Genomic DNA, 11,398 nt, shown 5'->3' with positions numbered 1-11,398 from the left:
ATTTCATTTGGTGACCTCTAGTTCTTGTGATGTGAGAAGGAGTAAATAACACTTCCTTCTGTACTTTCTCCACACCAGTCACGATTTTATAGACCTCTACCATATCCCCCCTTAGTCGTCTCTTTTCCAAGCTGAAAAGTACTAGTCTTATTAATTTCTCCTCATATGGAAGCTTTCCCATATTCCTAATAATTATTTTGCCCTTTTCTGTATCTTTTCCAATTCCAACATATATTTTTTGAGATGTGGTGACCAGATCTGCACTCAGTATTCAAGATGTGGGTGTACCGTGGATTTATAAAGAGGCAATATGATATTTTCTGTCTTATTATTTATCCCTTTCCTAATGATACCCAATATTCTGTTAGCTTTTTTGACTGCTGCTGCACATTGAGTGGCTGTTTTCAGAGAATTATCCACAGTGACTCCAAGTTCTCTTTCTTGGGTTCTAAGTTAGCTGTTACCACTCATCATTTTGTATGTATAGTTGGGATTATGTCCATTCCACTGTGGTTGTGTGCACGCCTCTGTGCATGGCTACTGGAACTTTTTTCCCCTTAGCAGATCCTGTAGGACCGGCTCTGGTGCCCCCTGCATCCCCTGTGCACATGCCGCGGTATATGAGGCGCTGCCAGCCCTACGCCCCCTCAGTCCCTTCTTCCCACCCATGGCGGTTACTGGAACTGCCTGCACTTCCATTGCAAGCACTTTATTCCCCGTGTTTAAACGTCAAACTAGGTTTTTTGTGTTGTTTAGTTAGTTAGCTTAGTAACTCCTGTAGTGGTCGTTAGACACTTGAAGAGAGTCTAGCTTAGTTTTTTACCGGGAGCGAGTATGCTCCGGTGGCATGGCTTCAAGCCGTGTGCTCCGGCGGGAAAGCTCTCTCGCTCGCTGACCCCCACTGCCTAAAGCGTAGGGGGGAAGCTCTTCGTATCAGAGAGCGGATCATAAGGCTTTCAGACCTCCGGAAAATCCGCATGATAGCCTGGCTCACAGAGCTCACAGAGAGGTCACAGAGAGGACTGGAGCAGTGTTATAGGAAACATCCTGGGTTGGATGAGGCTTTACTAACACAGGAGTCATAGAATCATAGATGAGGGTTGGAAGGGACCTCTTGAGGTCATCTAGTCTCACCCACTGCTCAGAGCAGGACCAACCCCACCTGAACCATCCCAATTAGGATGCCCAGTTTCCCCCACAAAGGAAGCAAGACTCAATTTTGCAGGATGCTGAGCACTGTGGCCTGCTCCAGCGAGGCACTTAAGCATGTGCATAAATTAAAGCACATGCCTTAGTCCCATTTGAGTTTAATGGGACAGTTGACAATCAATCGTACACTTAAGTGCTTGGCTGGATCAGGGCCTTGCAGCTTTGAGCCCTGGGTGCTGCGGGTGGCACCGGCAAACAGGAATCACAGGTCAGAAGAATTCATGTTGTTAATAATAGTTGCAGCCAGAGGTCTTAACTCAGAGACTTGTGCGTGATTGTATCCTGCCCTGGTGTGGTTCTCGGCAATCCAACTTCTTGCGGCACCATCCCGGGGCTACCTCTGGCCCCAATTTGTCTGTGAAAGCCCTAGTTATGTAACAGCGTTAAGAGTGTCAGCAAACTGAGAAAAACGCCTTATTTGTTGTAAGGAGGTTTTTAAAAGACAATTATTTTAACACAGCTTATTCTTATAGAGTCTCCCCAACACATTGCCTTCCATAATTACTGCTTACAATCTGGCAAGCCTTTTCAATAGTGAAGGCCCTATTAAGATGGAAGCAATTCCTATCCACAGTATGTGAAAATTCACTCATTTCTCTAGAGTCTTTATGGGGCCGACATGGAAGACTTCATAGATCTGTCATTCAGGAGATAAGGAAGGAAGCAAATTAAAATCTTAGGAATTTCTTTTGGGAGCTTTCTAAGGCAGAACGAGGTTTTTAATTGAGTTTTTACCTCATTCTTTGCAATTGTTATTCTGAACTTCTTTAAACAAGTAAAAATTTGCCATTTGCTTTCAGTGTGGGTGGGATAGAGATCAAATGACCATTCTGGAGATGCTAAACAACAGAAGGCAAGTAGAGAAGACAAATTGTTAAAAGTGAAACCTATTTGATATGCAATATTTTAGTTTGATGGATTAACCACCATATTGTGTTATGCAGTATGAAAGGTTGCTAACTGTATTCTAATTATAAAACACTTCCCTGGTGTTCTATAGCTGGCCTGCTGAGTTTAAAATTTTCAATTAAAGTCCTTCATTTTTGCTTAAATTCCACATTTAAAAAAAAAAACTTCAGTTTTAAATATCTTGAATTATATAGGTCTGATGCAGCATCAAAAATGTTCTCTGTTAATTTCAGTACATACAAAACTGCAGATGTCTTCCTTATTGATCTCCGAGCCTTTCTTCTCGTCAATCAAAGACAGAAGATTGCGTAGGCATGAATCACTCTGTACCCACTCAGCAACAGGAGTAATGATCTTTAAGTGAACCACATCAAGACAGCGAGGACTTGTGTGTAATTTAGACCAAAAATTGGAACAAGTGTTCATTTCTTTCAAATGTCACTCTAATTTTCTGCTTAGTGGGTGTGCACAATTCACTCATACAGCTAACCAGATCCCAAGCTCTTAAGAAGAAAAGTATTAGCTATATATTATTTTTAACAAAAAAACTTTGTTTACCCAGCTCTCCCGCCAGAGATGAGATTTTTTTCAGACCAGCAGTTTCCAGCTTTGTTCATCAATAACTTCTGCAGTAGATGTCTGAACAAACGTAAAGCTATAGACTGGTTCTTTGTTCACTGTTCTTTATTCTGTATTAGTCTTTTCTACCACTGTGAACCGACATATGGGCCTGATCCTATACCCATTGAAGTCAATGGAAAGATTCCCATCATCACTGGGCTTTGGATTGGGCCTATGATGCTTCAGGAGATTTGCATGAAGAATCTGTATGGTGAATTATGTTTACCTCTAGTCATTCGTACTCCAGACAATAGATCTGTTAAATCCAGATGGAAAACCGTAGTCAGAGTTGACTTGACAGAATGACAGTAAACTAGCCCAAGGGACTAAATTACTTCCTGAGCAATTCCACTGAATTCAGTTGGCCATTACATGAAAAATGAATCCAGCCCAATTATTCTGAAACGGTTTTGGAAGGAAGAAACCACCAGCTCTCTTCAGGAAAAGCATCCCGAACAAAATAAGTTCTCAGTAGATATAGCAACAGTACAAGAGAGAGTTTTGTGCATTGATTCTCTCCGCTGACTTGTTCTATCACCCGAAATGATTTTCTCCCAAAGTCGGAGTTATTTTCAAGCAATCTCATTCTCCCTGGGGTTCACATTTGAATATAGCTGACACACATGGAATATCAGGGACACGAGTCCAATTGTTTCTCTCAGCCAAATTGTTGGGATACAGGGATATTTGCTGTACTCTGACGGGGGGATTAGAGGGATAATGACTGTCTAGATGGAATTGCAGGGGACAAATAACAGTCTTTTTATTAGTGTGACCTGCATTGCTTTGCTATAGTTACAATAGACCCATTTCAATGCATTTCAATGCAGGAGGAATGCAGTAATTAAGCTGATTAGATTTACTCTTCCAAATGCTGGGGGAGCAGAATAGAAAAACCTGAATACTACAGGCCCACAGCTGGCATGAATCAGCAGAACTCCACGGACGTAGTTGGGGTCAGATCTCCAGCTGGTGTGAACCGGCTTCCCTCCAATGTAACCGATGCAGCGTTGCCGATTTATACCACATGAGGCGCTGTCTCTCTGTTGCCACAAATCTATTCCCTGGGTCAGATATTCTACAGAAAGAATTGTGAAGTTACACAGTTAGCCCGAAACTGTGCAGCAGAGACCTGCTGTTTATCTGTACAACGTCAGTGATCAGTCCAGCACTTGCCGGACATGGATGGAGATGAAATCCTGGGTCTTGAGAGCTTTCAGTCTAAGGCCCTGATGTGGAAATGCTTATGTCAGTGTGTAACTTTACACACGGGAGTAGTCTCCTTGTGTTTGTGTGTGTGTGTGATGCACATAACACAAGAACCAGCGTCACCCAATGAAATTAATAGGCAGCAGGTTTAAAACAAACACAAGGAAGTACTTCGTCATACAACACACAGTCCGCTTGTGGAACTTCTTGTCGGGGGGGGGAGGGGTGATGTAAAGGCCAAAACGATAATGGGGTTAAAAAAGAATTAGACAATGTCCTGGAGGGTAGGTCCGTCGATGGCTATTGGCTGAGTTGGTTGACCTCCCAGCGTCCCAGCAACGTGCTCATATGACTGGGCTCTTAGACTGTAAACTCTTTGGGGCAGGTTCTGTTTTCTGTAGCACTTTGCCTACATTGGGCTGCCATTACATAAGAATAGTAAAGGAAGGCCTGCTTCAGCTCAAAAAAGGAAAAGGCGACAGCAAAACCAGCACAGATTGTACGTGGCCGAAGAGCCATGGTTTGTGATGTTCTACCCAGTTACCTTCCCGCCCTTTGGCGGGGGTGACATCATTCCATGCCGACGCCAGCACACCCTAGCGAGGGTATTTTTGATCATCTCACCCCTCGCGCTAGGCGACGACATGCTAAATTCACTGCACCGCTGTCAGTGTGTGTTGGAGCAGGGACAAATTAGTTCCTCTCTCTGTGCTTGAGTTGGGTTTTGCAAATCAGGATTTACATCTCTGCTTTTAATAAATGCACTGTTTGTCTGGATAGATTTTGTGAGGTAAATGGAGCGAAAAATCATAATGACTCTGGCATAAACTGGAGAGCATTAAAATGAATGTGGTTTGTTGATGTAATCAGTGGCTAATTAGGGTGAGCACTCTGCTAGCGCAGCTCATCGCCCTTCCCCCATAACGAGAGTTCACCGGCGCTGCCTGGGCCCTCGAGAGGCAGGCCCGGATCTGCCGTTGCTGAGCGGAACGTCTGCAGTGCCCCTTACAGATCTTGCTGATGCAGAAGCCAAAGGGACTTTCCCATGGGAGCAGGACGGCAACGTAGCAGAACCAGGATCCGGTGCTGTGTAGAAGTACACGATATCCGTCACTGGGCCTGGGCGCTTGGGCAGTGCTTGCCTGAGTGGCTGTTTCAAAGAAGCCTCTTCCCCGCAAGCACTGCCTGAATCGCCGTGCTGTGGGAGGGGATGGAAGTCACCGTTGCAATCCCTGGGCTGAGTCTGTTGCTGCTGTTATGCATCAGATTTACAGCCGTGCTGTGAGGCCCCAATCCAGACAGGGCTCCTTTACGCTGAGCATGGTACAAAATCAATAGGGACAGTCCCTGCCCTGAAAAGCTGCCAATCGAATTCTCTTCCCTGGTTGCTCCGTAACCTTTGGGGCCTGTGGGAAGACGATGCACTCCTGTCAGTCCCCTCCAGCTGATCAGGGATTCATGGGGGAGAAAGTGGTTTACTTTTGTGATACTCTTCCAGAAAAAACAGGTGCTCGTATTTCAGAGCTTTGGTTGGGAAACCCTACAGCAGCGAGATCAGCTTCTGGGGTTTTGAAGTACTGTTTTTTTTTGTTTGTTTGTTTGTTTGTTTTTAAATACTGGTGTGGGCAGAGAGATGTGGTTCATAGTTTATTTAGAGATCAGTTTATCACTCTGGCTGCTCTTACTTCTCTTAGGGTGGAGTAGGACACTCATCAGGCCTGCAACCGAATTACCGAAGAATGGCACCTTCCTGAGAGGACCTATCTTAAAAAAACCAAAATCAAAACACTCTGCCAATCTGTGTGTAGCTTATCAGGCCAAGTCTCCGTGAATTGAACTGCTGGGACTTAAGGGATCCGATGAAAAATGGTTTCCAAGAATCCAGTGTGAGATTCTACTGAGGACGTCTTAGTCTGGGATGTGTTTAGATGGTTGGCACGAACTATCTACTGTGACTTCAGGATATGACTGAGGAAAGCTTTCTCTGTATTAAGTGGCCCCAGACTAAATTAGTAGTAATGGTTTTACGATATTGTTTTATCATTGCTGCTCTGCGCTCTTTAGCTCAGCGGGGCATGCGGAGAGGAATGACTAACTCGATCTATTTTCTTTTCTTAAATATTCAGATTTCTAGAGTAGCGGGGTCACGAAGTGCAGTGAGGTGACACAGCAAACACAAAATGGAAGCAGAGAAAGTTGATGTACGTGCAGAGGGTCTTAGAAAATACGCCGAAAGGCAGCGCACTGCGCTACTGACAGAATGCACAGATCTCACCCAGGGAATCTAGAAACCAGCCGTGATCTCGTAAAGACTGTGCTCTGGAGATGCTCGATCGTGGGCAAGAAGGTAGGGGAATGCATAGTGCTCAATCCCAGGGTGGGCAGCCAGGGAATGACTTGAGATACTGTTGGGACCACTTAGATTACTAGATTCTAAAGCCAGAAGGGTGTGTTGTGATCATAGACCTCCTGTGTAGCACAGGCCATAACGTCCCCAAAACAATTCTCAGAGCAGGCCTTTTAGAAAAAACTTTTAAAATCTCGACTTTAAGATTGTCCATGATGGAGAATTCATCACCCTTGGCTATATTTAAAAACTATATTTAAAAACTGACAACTTTTTTCCAGTCCGAATTTGGCAAACTTCAATTTCCAGCCATTGGCTCGTGTGAGACGTTTCTCTGCTAGACTGAGGAGCCCATTACTAAATAGTTGTGTCCCACATAGCTACTTTCAATCAAGTCATGCTTTAGCTGTCTCTGTTACATTAAATAGATGGAACTCTTTGACTGGATCACTCTCAGGCAGGGTTTCTAATCCTTTAATCGTTCTTGTGGCTCTTCTCTGAACCTGCTCCAATTTGTCAACATCCTTGTTGAATCGTGTGTGTGTGACAGAGAGAGAGAAGATAATGCTGGAAAGAACAATGCCTGAACCTCTGAGCCAATGCAGAAAAAGTATCTAATCTTAAAACATGAACCTGGAGTCTTTGAGAGACAGTCAATAGAAGGGTCAGATGTGGAGCTACAACAATTTACACTGACACAGGACCAGTCTTGAACTCACAATCATGGCACTGGTGAGTGACTTTTCCAGCTAGCACTGCGCTCTAACGATGCAAGATGGGATTTTACGACGCGCCTTGGAGTTTGGAAAGTTCACGTGAGATCATTGCTCAACTTCTCTTAGAGACTTGGGGAAAATCTCACCCACGGTCACAGAAGAGGAGCATGCAAGCAAAAGCTAGCCTTGTATGGTTTAAGCACTAGTTACAGGGGGAGGATAAGACTTACCCCACTCCCCAACGATCACATTCCACTATTTTTTACTGTCTTGTCCGTGAGGATTTTATCACAGTGACTCCTCAGATACATTACGCTCTATAGTTACACTTCCCTGTATTTGAATTCCCACCATGACTACACGTTGTATTGCTTGACATAAATACTTTCCTTGTCTTTAGATTTTGTTAAATTTATGCTCCCATTTATTACTTCAAGTAAAATAACTTGTCCTGTTTTCACAGTCACACATTCCCCAGTCTTCATATTTTATTAAAATGATAGCCTCTAGTTGTTGTTTCACAGAACACGATGGCTTTTCTGATTTGCTGTTAGACAGTAAGTCTACTGGGTCTCTTAAATCAATGGCTGGCTTTTAGGGGTGCATGTGTGCATGTTACTGAGCTCCAAAATTTGCATATAGCTAGGGTTGATTTAAAAACACCATCATGGCTTTTCATTGAAAGCTGAACATTTTAAATATTTGAAAAGCCATTTTCCTCCAACAAAGGTTTCAATGAAAAAATTTCACCCAGCTCGAAGCATACATTTAGATTGTTCCTTTGTTGCTTTCCCAGCAGCACAAAAGGTTTGGGATTGTTAAGCATCTCAGCTCTCGGCATGAGTTATTTCACCTCTTAGGGACTGAGACCAACTCTTCGTCATCATCTTGATTGGCCTTTGACCAGTCATCAAGGGTAGCCACAGCTTTTGTTAATGGTGCCTTTATAGCAGAGGCCTTTTGGACACCATCAGGTGCGGACAAGATGAAACTTCCTTTCTCCCACCCTTTGCCTGTCTTGTCTATTTAGATGAGCTCTTCGGGGAAGTGACTGTCTCTGACTATGTCCTTGAACAGCTCCTGGCACAGTGGGGCCCAAATATTGGTTGGAACTTCTAGGTGCTGCTCTGAAGCAAATAATTACCCCAATGGGGTACTGAGCAAGGTTGGGGTTATTAGGCAAATAATAACAGTCACATATTTTGAGCACTCTTAAATTCCAGTTGTGGTGCAACTTTAGCTTTTGAATTGCTCCTGGGGCATATGTTTTCCATAAATGCTCACCCTTCTGTCCTTGGATAAAAGTGGTTACATTACTATTTCCCAGCAGCAGAACCTGGAAATGTCTTTTGCCACATCTTGATTACCTTTTTCTGGTCTCTGTACTAAAGAGAGAGATGTGCGTATGTTTTCTGTATCAAGAGTCTGCCCCTGTGATGAGGGTGATGAGACTGCCAGAGAGGTGTAGGCACACGGACATTAGCAGTTTCCACTGGACACATGAAGACTTCAGATAATTTCTCTCTTCATAGGCTCAGATAACAATCATTTCAAGACAAAAGACGCTCACATCTCCAAGCGCTATTAAGTTTTACATGGTTTAGATGCTACATGTTAGCAATATAAGGCAGCCGTTTTCTTGAACATAAAAGATCTGCTGTCTTTAGTGTTGCAAAGGATTTTTGTAATCAGCACTGATTTATGATCTGGCTATTTCCTAACATTTCTAATCTCCCTTGCAGGAGCGATATCCTCCCTAACATGGTCAGAGCAGAAAGATTAGCTTGTTATTTTCGTACTTAGTGCTATAGGAAAAAAGTGGTGCAAAGAATTAATTGTTGCTAGCAAGTGGTGCAATAAACGTGGCTCATTCCCTGAATCTTTAACGCCTTACATATTGCTGAACCGCATGGCGGGTATAAACAGAGACCAGGTTTTTCACTGTGCTCATTTAGAAAGAAATTTACTGTTATGTTCCACTGCTATCATATGGAGCTGATGGAGCATCCCTGAATGGAGTTAGAAATGATTTCATGGAAGAGAACACCACTAGGCTTCGCTGATTGACAAAGGGATAACATGGCTTTATAACTTGAAAGGAGCAAGTCTTTAAAGTTCAATGCGTGCAGTGGAAGTGGCCTTCTCTGACACTTTGCATTTGCTACTCTGTTTTAATGATCTCTGAGGCTGATGCATAATCTCTGCTCCTTCAAGGTTTATGGCTGGTAAAGGCTGGTGTTTTGTCATGAAAAAAGTGTCATTTTTTCACAAACAGCCCGTCTAGATATGTGAAAGCTGCCAAATGGTCAGTTTCGAATGAAGACATTTCCTCCATTAGTTGTTTATGATTTGGTAGCAAATTACATGTTAAACTGGAAACAATGGTAACTGATAGCCTCTTCAGGAAAATCACTGCATTTTCTCATGGTAACATGATAAGACCTCAGTCCTGCCAGGTGCTGGGCACTCTGTTCCCAGTGCAATGACGAGCTCAGCACCTGGTTTAATTTTAAGCTACATAAGAGTATAAAGTCAATGGAACTGCTAAGTGAAGCACTTGGTTCAACCCTTTGCTGGTTCAGGGCCCAACTGCTCAGCGCTGGGGTTGGGTGACATTTTTCAGGGGAACGCCAGATTTGGTGACTCTGCCGTGTTTTACCAACTCATGTCACTTTCACTGAATTGTTCATGTCAGGAAAAATCCCCCAAAGTTGAAACATTTTGATTTTTCAGTTTGAAAAGAATCTTCATTGAAGAATTTCCTTCCATTGCTTATTTCGCTCTGACAGAACAAAAAGGTTTCTCTCCCTCAGACAGCTAGATTTATCACAGATGTCCAGTCTCAAGTACTGATAATCAGAAAAAGTTCTATTTGGGAAGTTTTCTGACCAATTAAAAAAAAAAAAAAGGAATCGAGTGATTAACAAAACTGCAGTAATTTGTGGATTTCTCACAGTAAACAGACTAATGAAGTCTGAGTTAGTCTGAGTACGGATTCATTATCCTCATGACACCAAATTACTTTTGATAAGATTGTGCAACTGCAAAATAAGCCTTTTGCTAGAAGGCTGATATGACCAATGCCAGGGAGAAATAATTGAACCAAGTATTTAAAAGCAAGCTGCGCTTTCATGGTAGTGCACAATATTTACCTTCAGCGGGGCAGACTGGTCAGAACCTGCATACCTGTTTTGTTTATATTGCCTGGATATTATCTAATTTTATATGTGCCTCTTTAAAGTGCGTTCTTTGCACTGTAGTTGGGAACAATACAAATATTCTTTATTAACAGTCTTTATTTATTCTTGCATCAGGCAGTAACCAGGTCGATGGCATGGCATATTAGTGAATCATTGCTATCAATGAAAAAGGCAATAAAAGCTTTTACAGTGAGGCGCTATGGACTAATATTAGAGAAGGGGATGCGTTGGGGATTTGTTGATGCGTCTCTTCTGAACACACAAAATTGGTTTTATCTGACTACTGGATCCAAAGACCATAAACATTGGTAAGTGTCAAAACCAGCTCCGGCATCACACTTTTGCCTGGTTTCTCCCTCCTCCCTAATGGGCTAACCCAGACCCCCAGCTCCAATCAGTCCTAAGCTTTTAAAGATTGGTGTGAGCCCATTTCTCGTTAGAATATGCTGCTATTTTGCATTTCTTCTTTTTAAATGTGTTTGGGGATCACACCGCTGGTCTTCTGATCACTTAGTGCATTTCACTCTGAACGATTTCTTCAGACTTTTACTAATGTAATAAGAAGCTTAGAGAATCCATACTCAATTGTCTTATCTCCATTGCAAATGTTCTTGTTTGAGGAAAGGCTAATAAGGTTATTTCCGATTTCAGCTAATCCTTAATGGGGTTTTTTGTTTGCCTTGTTTCATTCTATAACAGTTTGTAAGAAACTGGGTTATTGTTTTAGGCTCATGTTTGAAACTATTAGTTCCATATCTAATTATGTATGAAACAAGTTTAAAAAAAAACACTTTGAAGTTTTTATAACAATGTTTTAGAGTGAGAATAATAATAGCCTAACATTTCCCCTTACTTTGAAGTTATTAAAACCACATCTAATTATGAAATTATTAAGACTGAGTCACCATTTTGTCTCCCTTCACAATGTATCTCTCAAGCAATATAACGATGTACAAAATATGTAAATAATAAGGTTAGACATTTGGTGCAGTCTGAACTTCATGATGAACTAGAGGCTGCTTTTCAGTGAGTGATACAGTCACATGAAACATCAGAACCAAACTCTGTGCAATGTGGAAAACAAAGGTCAATCTGCTTACAAGGAAAAATCAATGACAAAAAGGGATCCGCATAACTGTCTTTATCTAAAACTTTTCCTTTCCATTTTATTAGTCATTAATTTATAT

This window comes from Emydura macquarii, unplaced genomic scaffold (assembly GCF_026122565.2).
Source record: "Emydura macquarii macquarii isolate MOO-44397 ecotype Brisbane River unplaced genomic scaffold, CSIRO-AGI_Emac_v2 contig_1253, whole genome shotgun sequence".
Lineage (NCBI taxonomy): Eukaryota > Metazoa > Chordata > Testudines > Chelidae > Emydura > Emydura macquarii.
This window is presented reverse-complemented; position numbering follows the sequence as displayed.